This window comes from Schistocerca serialis, chromosome 3 (genome assembly GCF_023864345.2).
Source record: "Schistocerca serialis cubense isolate TAMUIC-IGC-003099 chromosome 3, iqSchSeri2.2, whole genome shotgun sequence".
NCBI lineage: Eukaryota > Metazoa > Arthropoda > Insecta > Orthoptera > Acrididae > Schistocerca > Schistocerca serialis.
The window spans coordinates 178,328,499-178,342,470 of NC_064640.1; positions in this window are offsets into that span (position 1 = coordinate 178,328,499).

The following is a 13,972-nucleotide window of genomic DNA, read 5'->3' on the forward strand; positions in this document are numbered from 1 at the left end:
CGTTTGGATGGGTTAGTCAAGAAGCAAAACTGGAGCATTTGGGGGACTGAGAATCCGCGTTTCGTGATCGAGAAGTCTCTTCATCCCCAACAGGCGATCGTGTGGTGTGGAATGTCCTGTCATGGAATAATCGGTGCGATATTCCTTGATCGCGAAGTGATTACTGAATAGTACGTGAATATTTTGGAATATGATTTCATCCCCATTATCCAAAGTGACCCTGATTTCTGTAAGATGTGGTTCATGCAAGACGGAACTCTACGCCATCGAAGCAGGAGAGTGTTTGATGCCCTGGAGGAGCACTTGGGGAACCTCATTCTGGTTCTGGGGTACCCAAATTCCACTGGCATGGGCCTCGATTGGCCGCCATATTTTCCGCATCTGTACACATGCGAGACCATTTTGTTCGGCTATATTAAAGAGGCCCCTCATGAACCATGGACCTTGCCGTTGGTGGGGAGGCTAGCAATCCTCAGCGATACAGATGGCCTTACCGTAGGTGTAACCACAACGGAGGGGTATCTGTTGAGAGGCCAGACAAACGTGTGGTTGCTGAAGAGGGGCAGCAGCCTTTTCAGTAGTTGCAGGGGCAACAGTCTGGATTATTGACTGATCTGGCCTTGTAACACTAACCAAAACGGCCTTGCTGTGCTGGTACTGCGAACGGCTGAAAGCAAGGGGAAACTACAGACGTAATTTTTTCCGAGGGCATGCAGCTTTACTGTATGGTTAAATGATGATGGCGTCCTCTAGGGTAAAATATTCCGGAGGTAAAATAGTCCCCCATTCGGATCTCCGGGCGTGGACTACTCAAGAGGATGTCGTTATCAGGAGAAAGAGAACTGGCGTTCTAAAGATCGGAGCGTGGAATGTCAGATCCCTCAATCGGGCAGGTAGGTTAGAAAATTTAAAAAGGGAAATGGATAGGTTAAAGTTAGATATAGTGGGAATTAGTGAAGTTGGGTGGCAGGAGGAACAAGACTTGTGGTCAGGTGACTACAGGGTTATAAACACAAAATCAAATAGGGGTAATGCAGGAGTTGGATTAATAATGAATAGGAAAATAGGAATGCGGGTAAGCTACTACAAACAGCATAGTGAACGCGTTATTGTGGCCAAGATAGACTCGAAGCCCACGCCTACCACAGTAGTACAAGTTTACATGCCAACTAGCTCTGCAGATGACGAAGAAATTGAAGGAATTTATGATGAAATAAAAGAAATTATTCAGATAGTGAAGGGAGACGAAAATTTAATAGTCATGGGTGACTGGAATTCGTCAGTAGGAAAAGGGAGAGAAGGGAACGTAGTAGGTGATTATGGATTCGGGCTAAGAAATGAAAGAGGAAGCCGCCTGGTAGAGTTTTGCACAGAACATAACTTAATCATAGCTAACACTTGGTTCAAGAACCATAAAAGAAGGTTGTATACATGGAAGAAGCCTGGAGATACTGACAGGTTTCAGATAGATTATATAATGGTAAGACAGAGATTTAGGAACTAGGTTTTAAATTGTAAGACATTTCCAGGGGCAGATGTGGACTCTGACCACAATCTATTGGTTATGAACTGTATATTAAAACTGAAGAAGCTACAAAAAGGTGGGAATTTAAGGAGATGGGACCTGGATAAACTGACTAAACCAGAGGTTGTACACAGTTTCAGGGAGAGCATAAGGGAAAAATTAACAAGAATGGGGGAAAGAAATACAGTAGAAGAAGAATGGGTGGCTTTGAGGGATGAAGTAGTGAAGGCAGCAGAGGATCAAGTAGGTAAAAAGACGAGGGCTAGTAGAACTCCTTGCTTAACAGAAGAAATATTGAATTTAATTGATGGAAGGAGAAAATACAAAAATGCAGTAAATGAAGCAGGCAAAAAGGAATACAAACGTCTCATAAATGATAGCCAAAGGAAGTGCAAAATGGCTAAGCAGGGATGGCTAGAGGACAAACGTAAAGATGTAGAGGCATATATCACTAGGGGTAAGATAGAAACTGCCTACAGAAAAAAACCACTTGTATGAATATCAAAAGCTCAGATGGAAACCCCGTTCTAAGCAAAGAAGGGAAAGCAGAAAGGTGGTAGGAGTATATAGAGAGTCTATACAAGGGCGATGTACTTGAGGACAATATTATGGAAATGGAAGAGGATGTAGATGAAGATGAAATGGGAGATATGATAGTGCGTGAAGGATTTGGCAGAGCACTGAAAGATCTGAGTCGAAACAAGGCCCCGGGAGTAGACAACATTACATTAGAACTACTGCCAGCCTTGGGAGAGACAGTCCTGACAAAACTCTACCATCTGGTGAGCAATATGTATGAGACAAGAGAAATACCCTCAGGCTTCAAGAAGAATATAATAATTCCAATCCCAAAGAAAGCAGCTATTGACAGATGTGAAAATTACCGAACTGTCAGTTTAATAAGTCACAGCTGCAAAATACTAACGCGAATTCTTTACAGACGAATGGAAAAACTAGTAGAAGCCGACCACGGGGAGGATCAGTTTGGATTCCGTAGAAATATTGGAACACGTGAGGCAATACTTACCCTTCGACTTATCTTAGAAGCTAGATTAAGGAAAGACAAACCTACGTTTCTAGCATTTGTAAACTCGGAGAAAGCTTTTGACAATGTTGACTGGGATACTCTCTTTCAAATTCTGAAGGTGTCAGGGGTAAAATACAGGGATCGAAAGGCTATTTACAATTTGTACAGAAACCAGATGGCAGTTATAAGAGTCGAGGGACATGAAAGGGAGGCAGTGGTTGGGAAGGGAGTGAGACAGGGTTATAGCCTCTCCCCGGTGTTATTCAATCTGAATGTTGACCAAGCAGTGAAGGAAACAAAAGAAAATTTCGGAGTAGGTGTTAAAATCCATGGAGAAGAAATAAAAACTTTGAGGTTTGCCGATGACATTGTAATTCTGTCAGAGACAGCAAAGGACTTGGAAGAGCAGTTGAACGGAATGGATAGTGTCTTGAAAGGGGGATATAATATGAACATCAACAAAAGTAAAACGAGGATAATGGAATGTAGTCAAATTAAGTCAGGTGATGTTGAAGGATTTAGGTTAGGAAATGTGACACTTAAACTAGTAAAGGAGTTTTGCTATTTGGGGAGCAAAATAACTGATGATGGTCGAAGTACAGAGGATGTAAAATGTAGACTGGCAATGGCAAGGAAAGCATTTTTGAAGAAGAGAAATTTGTTAACATCGAGTTTAGATTTAAGTGTCAGGAAGTCGTTTCTGAAAGTATTTGTATGGAGTGTAGCCATGTATGGAAGTGAAACATGGACGATAAATAGTTTGAGCAAGAAGACAATAGAAGCTTTCGGAATATGGTGCTACAGAAAAATGCAGAAGATTAGATGGGTAGATGTCATAACTAATGAGGATGTATTGAATAGTATTGGGGAGAAGAGACGTTTGTGGCACAATTTGACTAGAAGAAGGGATCGGTTGGTAGGACATGTTCTGAGGCACCAATTTAGTACTGGAGGGCAGTGTGGAGAGTAAAAATCGTAGAGGGAGACCAAGAGATGAATACACTAAGCAGATTTAGAAGGATGTAGGTTGCAGTAGGTACTGGGAGATGAAGAAACGTGCACAGGATAGAGTAGCATGGAGAGCTGCATCAAACCAGTCTCAGGACTGAAGACAACAACAACAACATATTAAAGACAAGGTGTACAGCAATAACACAAAAAAACATTGGAGAGATGAAAATAGCCTTTCAGGAGGTCATCGATGGCATCGGTTTTCCGACACTTCAGCAGGTCATGCAGAATTTCGCTGTATGCCTGCGCTACGTCATCGCAAATGATAACAGGGACATCGAACCTGTCATAACCTAAATCTGAATATTTGTAGTAACGTTTAAATTTTGAATAAAGTGCGCGAACGCCGCAGTTTGTAACTAATTTACGTTCCTTTTCACATAGTTCAATAACTGTTCCGTTTGAAGATGACACTAGCTTGGCAGTAAAGTATGTTGTGTGCAACATTGGTTCTGTTTCATGTAGTGCAGTTCATGACATAACTTCATGGTTTGTAGAAAATAAATAGGCGCTGAATAACATTAATAACATTAAGACTCAGTTGTTACAGTTTCTTACGCAAATTTCAACAAAACCTGACGTTTTAATTTCACAGAATGGGCGGATGATTAGTGAAACTGAGTAACTCAAATGTCTAGGTGTTCAGATAGATCGTGAACTATCGTGGAAAGCCCACGTTCAGGATCTTCTTCAAAGACCTAACGCTGCCATTTTTACTATTCGAACGGTATTTGAAGCACGTGATAGTTCACATTGCTTATTTGCATTCGCTTATGATGTATGGTATTACACTTTGGGGTAACTCTTCCCATTCTCAAAGGATATTTTTGGCTCTGAAACGGGTGGTTCGGGCAATAAGTGGTGGACGTTCGCGAACCTCCTTTCAAACCCTGTTCATTAGTCTGGGTATTCTGATATTGGGCTCCTAATGTACATAGTCTTTACTGCCGTTTCTTGTTAACAATATAACCTTACTCCCAAGAATCAGCAGCTTCCACTCAGGTAATACTAGGCAGAAACGCAATCTTCATTTGGATCACACTTCCTTGACTCTTGTGCAGTACACTGCTGTATTCATTTTCAATAAGCTACCAGAAGAATATAAAAATCATAAAAGTAACCCACGCGCTTTCAAATAAAAAATTAAGAGCTTCCTCATGGGTCACTGCTTCTACTCCGTCGAGTAGTCCCTTGAAAAATTAAGCTGATTCGTGTGCATTTATTTAACCAGTAACTTCATTTACTTTTACTTTCAAAATTTAGTGTCTCAGTGCTTTCTGGTTAATTAATTTTCTCGTGGACAATTGTGCTGTGGAAAAGCGTGACAACCTTATGTTGCCACACCAGTGAATATTGCTTGAATTTCTTTGCCATTACGTTTATTAAGATTCTGGAGGTTCATTGAGTTAGCGGGCTGGCGACCATTTAATAGTACCCTTCTCAGCTAATCATCGCTTTCTTTATAATATCAGTAATTTTAGAGTAAAAATTAATGGAACAATTACGTTAACACAAACTTATGGCTTGTCTTTTTTGTGTTCATAAACATTTTATTTCATCTGTTACTACTTCTAAGTTGTAATTTAATATACTGACATGCTCTAACACGTAGAAGATTTGCTCCTCAGTTTGGTGCTACGGGAAGAGATGTGTAAAATAAAATAAAAAAGACACACACTTAAATATTACTGGAAACAGGTCACTCTCAATGAACACTTACGAAATGCCACCACCAAACCGGCTACAGTTTCGCTAAAACAATTCAGTACTGCACTGGTACTGTCGTCTAATCTACACGTGGCTAGTCTCCCTTCTGCTGTTGACTGCGACATCTAACTTGATTCCAAACACGCATATACACACATAATTATATAAAGTAGATATACATAGTACCCCAGTAGTATTTGTGTAGTTATTTAGATGGACAAATAACTTCTCTGTTTCGACGCCTGAAGGGCGGTGTCTCAATATAACTTGCTTCATTTTCCATATGGAGAGCTAAGAATTTATACATTAACACGAATTAATGACACATAGTCAGCAGTCTGATTTAAAGTGACAATCAGAATGACACTTGCTGCATGAAATGCTTATCGAAAGGTTATGGCTGTGAGAATGGAGTCATGTTAGTTACGTTCAGTTTTCGTAATGCAATGTGATGTGAAATAACACAGTAAACGAATTTTACAAAACAAACTTATATTTCCAAATTGCTTATGACAGATGATGGAAACGGTAATGGTTTAATTTACACTTCGCTTTCAAGTAAGCATGATTTTACTGCTTGATATAAATAGTGGGATAAATAATTTGGCTGCGAGAATATTATGCGTCTTTGTGAAAAATCGATTCAGTTTGAGTTTATTGCTCTTGTTATGAAATAACTCATCCGTTTCATTATTCCTCATTTTCATTTACCTCTACATGAAGTCTTCTGCATGATATTTGGCTCGATTGTGAATAGCCACTGACATGTCGAAAACAACGGTTGCCACGAAGACGATAAACTGACGATGTTCGCATGGAAAATGAATAAATTTATTCAGAATAATGCTATTAATTCACACTGTTGCTCTTGTGCTCTTTCTTTGTGAATTTCGCTGATAAGAATCATAGTTCAGTCATCTTCCTGTTACCATAGTTAAAATAACCTTTTTACCTGTTTCGTACACCGTCTTTGTTGGTGCAGCGTATATTCCTGTTTTGTGATGACGATTGGTCAATTCTCACATTGTCGATTTCTGAAATCTTCGACGCAGGAAACAGAAGATTATGGATACGATGTTCTGCAGAATCTTCAGTTCTGGAATCTTGTCTCTCACATCTGCTTTCTCTTTTGTCTTCTGTTCTGTGTGGAGAATTTCTAAAAATCCTTTTCCTTCTACAAATGTTCTATTTCACTTCGTTTCAACCATTTCTGCACCCTCAAACTGCTTCCATTACCCCCCATTGTGTACTTCTCTTCTCGACGTTACACGTTCCGAATGATACTTTATTTCCGAAAAAATTATCTCTCTCTTCACTAATCAACTGTGCCCGTCTTCAAATTGAGACTCCCAGATGCAACTGCGTTTTGCCTTTATAATTACACCCGTAATAGAAATTTGTCAGCTTTGTCTATGTATGGAGTACATCTACGGGCACGAATATCTTTCTTTAAGGGACCGAAAATAAGGAAATCGCAAAGACAGTATGAATGGAGAAGATACATTTTAGCGAGGTGAGTTTGTCTTTAAAATTTTCGGTTACGGCTCGACGCGCGTCTCGTGTTTAATAGATAGCTCCAGTTATAAGACTACGCCCATACTTTGTACTGAGCCTTGTCCAAATAATATGACTTGCATCTTCAATTTGTATCCCAGCTTATCCAAGTTTGTTGTCTCCTGTGATAAATACACAACTTCCATTTCCCATTCGCTTATGCTTTCGATATACACTTTTATTTACCACAAAAATTCTCACCGCTATCAGAATCGGTATTTACCTTAATTTCTGTACCTTGTATTGTGTGAACAATACATCATTTTACGTGTACTTCCATTCGTTGTACGTTGTTGCGAATCTTCCGGGCGGCAACTGATCAGCGTGACGTGGATGGGAAGTCGCCTACGCTTGAGAAACTTTCCTGAGTGTCTCAGAAAAGTTGGGCCACAAATTTGAAATTTTTTTTGAATTTCTTTTGTTTCTTTGGGTTTCTCGTGGCTTGATCGACGTCGCTCCAGAAGCAAACGTCTCCAAATCTGAGTGCAAGCAATCAATAATAATTAAGTTTCTCCAGAACAACAATGTCGTCAGACAAACAGTTTCCAGATGGGCGGCTGAAACAGATTACCCTCCGAGCAACCACTCCTTGAAAAATCGGAATTCTTGTGCAGGCCATTGGTTGCTGTAGTTGCTCGGAACCTTGCTTCAGAACAACAACATTTCCGGGCAAATAGTGTTCAGATGGGAATCATAATCATATTTAGCACCAGCCATCAATTTTTGGAAATATAACCCAAACTTACACTTGTTCAGATTTGCATTAGTTGCTCCAAATAACGTTGTCGGCAAATAAATGGTACTCGATTGGGAGCCAACAAAAGTTATGGAATTGATGTGGGAGTAGAAAGGAATAAATGGTTTAGAAAGCTACAATCCTGGTTTTGATCATTCAAAAAAGCCAACCTTCTGAATCAAATCATAACCGAAAAGAGAGTGGGATATATCACTACGTTCCATTTACTTGGCAAAGGTTACTCTCTCATCAACATGGGAAAAATATCTGTGAAAGCGCGTGCAGGAAAGACCATGTGCAGGTTGTCTATTATCTTTCCCTGTTCTTAATTTTTTATATATTTATGTCATTTTTGATACATCTATTTTTGAATTGTTTATGTTTCTTCTACGTTTGTTTCAGTTTTTGTAAGTTAACAATTTTTTAATTTGTTTTTTACTTGCTCCAATTAATTATGTATGTTTGAGGTGTTTACGAAATTATTAAGCCCTCCTTCGTTGCGTGTTTCTGTTTGTTTCGTTCCTTAAGTTTTTCCACATGTTTTTACATATTTTTTCATATTTTTTCTTATGCTGGACATTTTCAACTTTTTTACGTTTCACTGGAAAAGAATCACCATATCTATCATGTTAAAGGAAAAGTTGAAGCGTTTCCAGTTTATGCCTTTTACCGTTTGGAAGAACAATTCAAATGAGTTTAACATAAGTGTAATGACTGACTTCAGTTGCTATATTATAACCTGCATTTAATGCTTCTGTTATTATTTACTTACACTGTCATTGTTAACTTCCATATTTTTTCAGTTATTGATTATGTTTTGTGATAGGTGTATCGCGTTCTTAATGTTTCGGTTTTACTAAAACAAGAATTACCGAATCATGTTGGTGTTATACTGTATTTGCGTCGTGACGTTAAGACAAATGATCGGACTGATCAAGTGGTCTTCAACTATAAGTGTCGGTTTCACACTGTTATCGTTAATTTCAAACCACTCGTCACCAATTTTAGGAATGGTGATTTAATGCGCTACTGACCCAACATTACAGCCTCCATAATAATTAAAGATACCTAACAAATTGTATGTAGATACGCTGACAGTAGTAAAATAAGAAAATGTTTTGATTCTCACCGTGACGTTAGCGTCTCCTATGCACTCGACAAACAGATGCGGGTGGTATTTGACACTTGCTTCGAGCTGACCATTACAACTGTGACGTACTTTTTCCTCTCCGTAGTATTGCTAGTATCTAGAGGTTGTGATAGTTTTTCTTATTCGTGCTTGCTAATCTTATCAAAGTCTAATGAGACTTGTTGTTTGCCCGTAGTACACTATCTCTCTGTCTCTCTCTTAAATCTGACACAATATTCAATCAGATCCCCACTGCACTAATCTTCTATAATCCATTCGAACGAGTTACACATATTTGAACTGGCGTCATTGGTAGTCACCCTTGATGTATATCCTTGCTTAACTAGGCTTTAAATGGTAGCCAAGAGTCGTACTCGTTCAGTGTAAACCTGTTTACATGATTTTCACAAAAAAGCTTTACCAGCTTGAAAGCATCAGACGATATGGTTTGAACTGTCTTCTGAAACCTATCATAAGTACATTCGGTGGCCGGTAACAGCACAGTACTTCAAATCCGTAAGTATTAGTCGCAACAAATCATCTGCCTTTGTCCCTAATAGATTCCGAAATATTATCATTCAGTAGAACAATCATATCGATCTCTCTAGTTTTACAAGATGTGACCATCCCTAACTCAGGAAGTGGATGTAAAAAAGTAAGCTTAATATCTTTGCAGCCACTTTTGTTGTGCCAGTTGTGTTCAAGTGTTAACTCGAGCGAGTCTCTTACCGATGAGTCGACTCTACCCTCAATAACGCTGTTTCCTGAGAGATCACCCCCGATTTCTTCACTTTAGTGTCCTTCATTTTTTCCACGGATTCTACAACATTAAACGTTTGACAGTTCTGACATTCGATAGAATGCTGTCTGACGATTCCATTACATACTGTATATTTCAACCAGTAGTGGACTGGTCAGTGTTTGTTGAATCATTGTTGACCCCTTTGGTCCAAAATAACTTCCAACGTCCTGCAAACTGTTTCAAATGATCAGTTACGATGTTGTCAACTAGCTTTGGACGAATCTCATTTCGTAAAAAGCGATGTTTTAAATGGTTAAGATTCTCCTGTACTGCGGATGAGACGGCATTTCAAGTCCCAAATCTAAATTTGTGCATCATATCACCTGGATGAAGCGAAAAATAATGCAAGATTTCTTTGATGCTTCACCCTATTGCTGGTGCATAATAATGATTGAGATCATCCCCCGGCTACTCTATGTGCCGCCATTCAGCTTTCTTAATGACTCATTAACTAAAGTTGTCGCCCATTCAACAATTACGGATTCGCAATCGCTGTCGTCTTTATCATCGAAACACTTAAGTGTTTCAATCTGTTTTATTTTTCGTGGTCGGTCATCGGTTTGAACTAGTCTGGAGTTGTCCTTTTCTCCTGTCGTTATGCAGTGCAGTGTTTTAAATGCTTTCTCAGCCAAACATGGAGAGCTGTCTTTGTGTGTACAACAGATTCGGAAGATAAAAACAATTGCGGCAGATTTCACTGTTTCGTGAAATTGACTGGAACCCCTGACCTTAGTGAGAAAAGCCATTACATTACCCAAATTGCGCGCACAAGAGGATGGAGAGTTTTGAGCTTCTCCCACCTACAAATGATATGAACTTAATGGGACACATTATGGCGTACATTATGGCAGTGCATATGACGAGCCGACCAAGCAGCTAAAACAAAGCGATAAATAATCTTTCAGCTCTCGACGGCCCCCAAACGCCAACAGCGTAGCTGTCCAAATCGCAGACAACTTGTTTTAGTACTGGAAATTTTGTAATGTGCTTCATACCCAGGCGAATAATTACTTTAAGCTAGTATTGTATGGAATTAGAGTTTAGAGACTCGCTCAACATCTGAAAAATCAGCAGTATGGATACTGGGGTTTATATGAGGATTTGAGAAAGACAGATGTGCGAATTCAGTTCTACCGTTATTTTCTTCAATTTTGTTACTAATCAACCTGTTCCACCTATACAGATGTATTGCGAATATTGTATGAAGACAACAATTTGTCCTTGCATCCAATAATGGACATGAAACTTATCTAGACCAATCGACTGAATTTCACCGGCGTGACGTTCGTACTTCATGACACATTTTGACTGATGGCATCCAGTCAACCCAAAAACTGCATTTTGGCGTTGTTCTTTTACCTTGCGCAAAACTGAATTTGTTGGCAATAATGGAAGCTCAGATACCGCATGCCACCAAGACGTTTCCTCATAAGGGCATTGACAGATTTCTCTCACAGCAACAATGTGTTTCAACTGCTTTCACAGGCTGCCTCTGATACAAACACCTCAATGTCTCTGATACCATTTTGAGTATGAACATCCTCAGACAGGTCTAGTCCACTTACACCCATTACATCCCATATATTTCCATCACGAATGGGCTTCCGAACTAAGAGAACAACGTACTCTTTAGAAAAGGTACTACGCAGTGTTCAACTACGTGTATTACCAGACCCACTCTTGCTAATGTTTAATTATTCCTATCGATATCTTTATGATTAAAATCTACTCTAATGATGACAGTATGAAAGAGGTAATAGATTGATCCACTTGCAAAACTATGCCTACACCTGAAAGTAAGTTTTGCCCAAATAATCTTGCATGCCCCGTCAATTTTTATTTCATCTTATCCTATAGGCTTGTTCTCCGATTCACACTACTATTTACTCCAAAATTCCCATCGCTGCCAAATTCGATTTTTATCTAAATTTCAGTACCTCGTATTCTGTGAACTCCACACCTTTTTACGAGTGTTGCCAATCCCTGCAGGTTGCCGCGAATGCTTCAGCAACTGGTAAGACTGAACTGGATTGAAAGTCCATTACGCTACACAACCCTCCTGAGTATCACACACACAATCAGCGAGACGGATAGGACTTCCGATTCTAGTGCTGCGCTAGGACATTTACAGAGATCCCACAGTTCTTGAGATTACGAGTACAGCGCTGATCTACGAACCCCCGCCTTGACTCCTAAGATATGTACTTCTATGTTTCTCATCTTGACAGTTGTTCTTGATTGGAATTCAGGAATATTTACTTCGTCTTCTTTTGTGAAGGAGTTTCGGAAAACCGCATTTAATAACTCTGCTTTAGTGGCACTGTCATCAGTGAATTCACCTTTGTTATCGCGCAGTGAAGGTATTGATTGCGTCTTGCCACTGTTGTACTTTATGTATGACCAGAATCTCTTTGGGTTTTCTGCCAAAGTTCGAGACAGAATTTCGTTGTGGAAATGATTAAAATCACCTCGCATTGAAGTACGCCCCACAATTCTAACTTCTGTAAAACTTTACCAATCTTGGGGATTTTGTGTTCTTTTAAGTTTGGCATGTTCTTTTCGCTGCTTCTGCAACAGCGCTCTGACCCGTTTTGTGTACCATGGGGGATCAGTGCCATCGCTTATTAATTTATGTGGCATATATATCTCAATTGCTGTCGACACTATCGCTTTGAAAACATTCCACAACTTCTCTACACTTACGTGATCAGATCGGAAGGAGTGAAGACTGTCTCTTAAAAAGGCGTTAAGTGCATTTTTATTACTTTCTTTGTAGGTGTTACAGTATTCAGCCTAGCAGAAACTGCCTTGTGGTCACTAGTCCCTGTATTCGTCACAATACTCACTATTTGTCCAGGATTTTTTTTTGCTAAAAGGCCAAGTATGGTTTCGCAACCATTTACGCTTAGAGCGAGCTCATGAATTATTTGTTCAAAATAATTTAATGAGAAAGCATTCAGTATAATTTCGGATGACGTTTTATGTCTACCGCCGGCTTTAAACGTATAATCTTTCGAGCATTTCGAGGGTAGATTAAAGTCACCACCGACAATAATTGTATGAGCGGGGTACTTATTTTGAAATGAGACTCAAGTTTTCTTTGAACTGTTCAGCAACTATATCTTCTGAGTCGGGGGGTCGGTAAAACGATACAATTAATAGTTTAGTCCGATTGTCAGGTATAACCTCTACCCATACTATTTCACACTAACTATTTAGTTCAATTTCGCTACAAGGAAAATTACTTCTGACAGCAATAAATACTCCACCACTAACTGTATTTAATTTGTCCTTTGTGAACACTGTTAGATCGTTTGAAAAAAAATTCGGCTGAACTTATTTCCGGCTCTAGCCAGCTCTCTGTACCCACATATTGAAAGCTTCGTTGAAATTCCGTGAGCAATAACGTGGTTTAAGACTTCTACAGCTCCTATTCATCAGACTTTTATTCTCTTTTTTGTTTAATACTCGGCACAACACTCACTGCTCCATATACGACATGTGAATTGGCGAGGTACACCACCATCTCTTGTTATTGTTGCTAATGATCCGTCAGTGACAGCAAGTCACTGGATGAACTTGCTGAACTTTAGTTTGTGAGGGAATGTGTGCGTACGATGTCGTTCGCCGCGCATGACAAGTTCTTGTACTATTACTTCATTTCAAGGTTCACGCGGTTCACACCCCCACAGCAATCGCAATTGCTGTTCTGATTCCATTATAAACTAAAAACGACAAATACGGAGGGGCTTACGTAGGAGGCAGCAGTAGCTGCTGTGTATGGAAGTAAGAACATGTTCAGAGGAATATACTCAGAGGTAAGCCGATAAGATGTGAGCAATGAAGGTCAACACCACTCAGTGCAGACTGTTCTCTACACAGCTAAAATGGTGAATATCTTAAATCAGTGATAATTTAATATGTTGCCGGTCTAAATAACACGTATAAAATTATTAAAACTGGAATATTCGCGGTAGTACCACTGAAGCATACTTCAGTACCACTGAACAGATAACACTACCAACGAATACTTACGAAGAAGTACCAAAAACCTACCACGCTTTTACCACAATAATTCAGTACTACACACTTTCGCTTACCTATGCGTAGTTAGCCTCGCTTCACCTCTTGTGTGAGACATATGACTTAATTCGACACACACATGTACACACATAATCACACAAAGCAGGTACAGATGTAGAATCGTAGTGATTTTTATGTAACTATTTATATAGATGAGTAATTTCTGGGTTTCGACGACTTAAGTGCGGTGTGTCATCACAGTTTGATTCATTTTTCGTAAGAAGAGCTAAGAATTTATAAATTAATACGAATTGTTGAAAAATATTTAGCAATCTGATTTAAAGTGCCAATCGGTATGAAACTTGCGACATGAAATGTTTGTCGAGAGTTTATGGTAGCAGAGTAGGGAACCATATCAGTTAAGTTCAGTTTCGATGATACATTTTACTCTCAAGTAT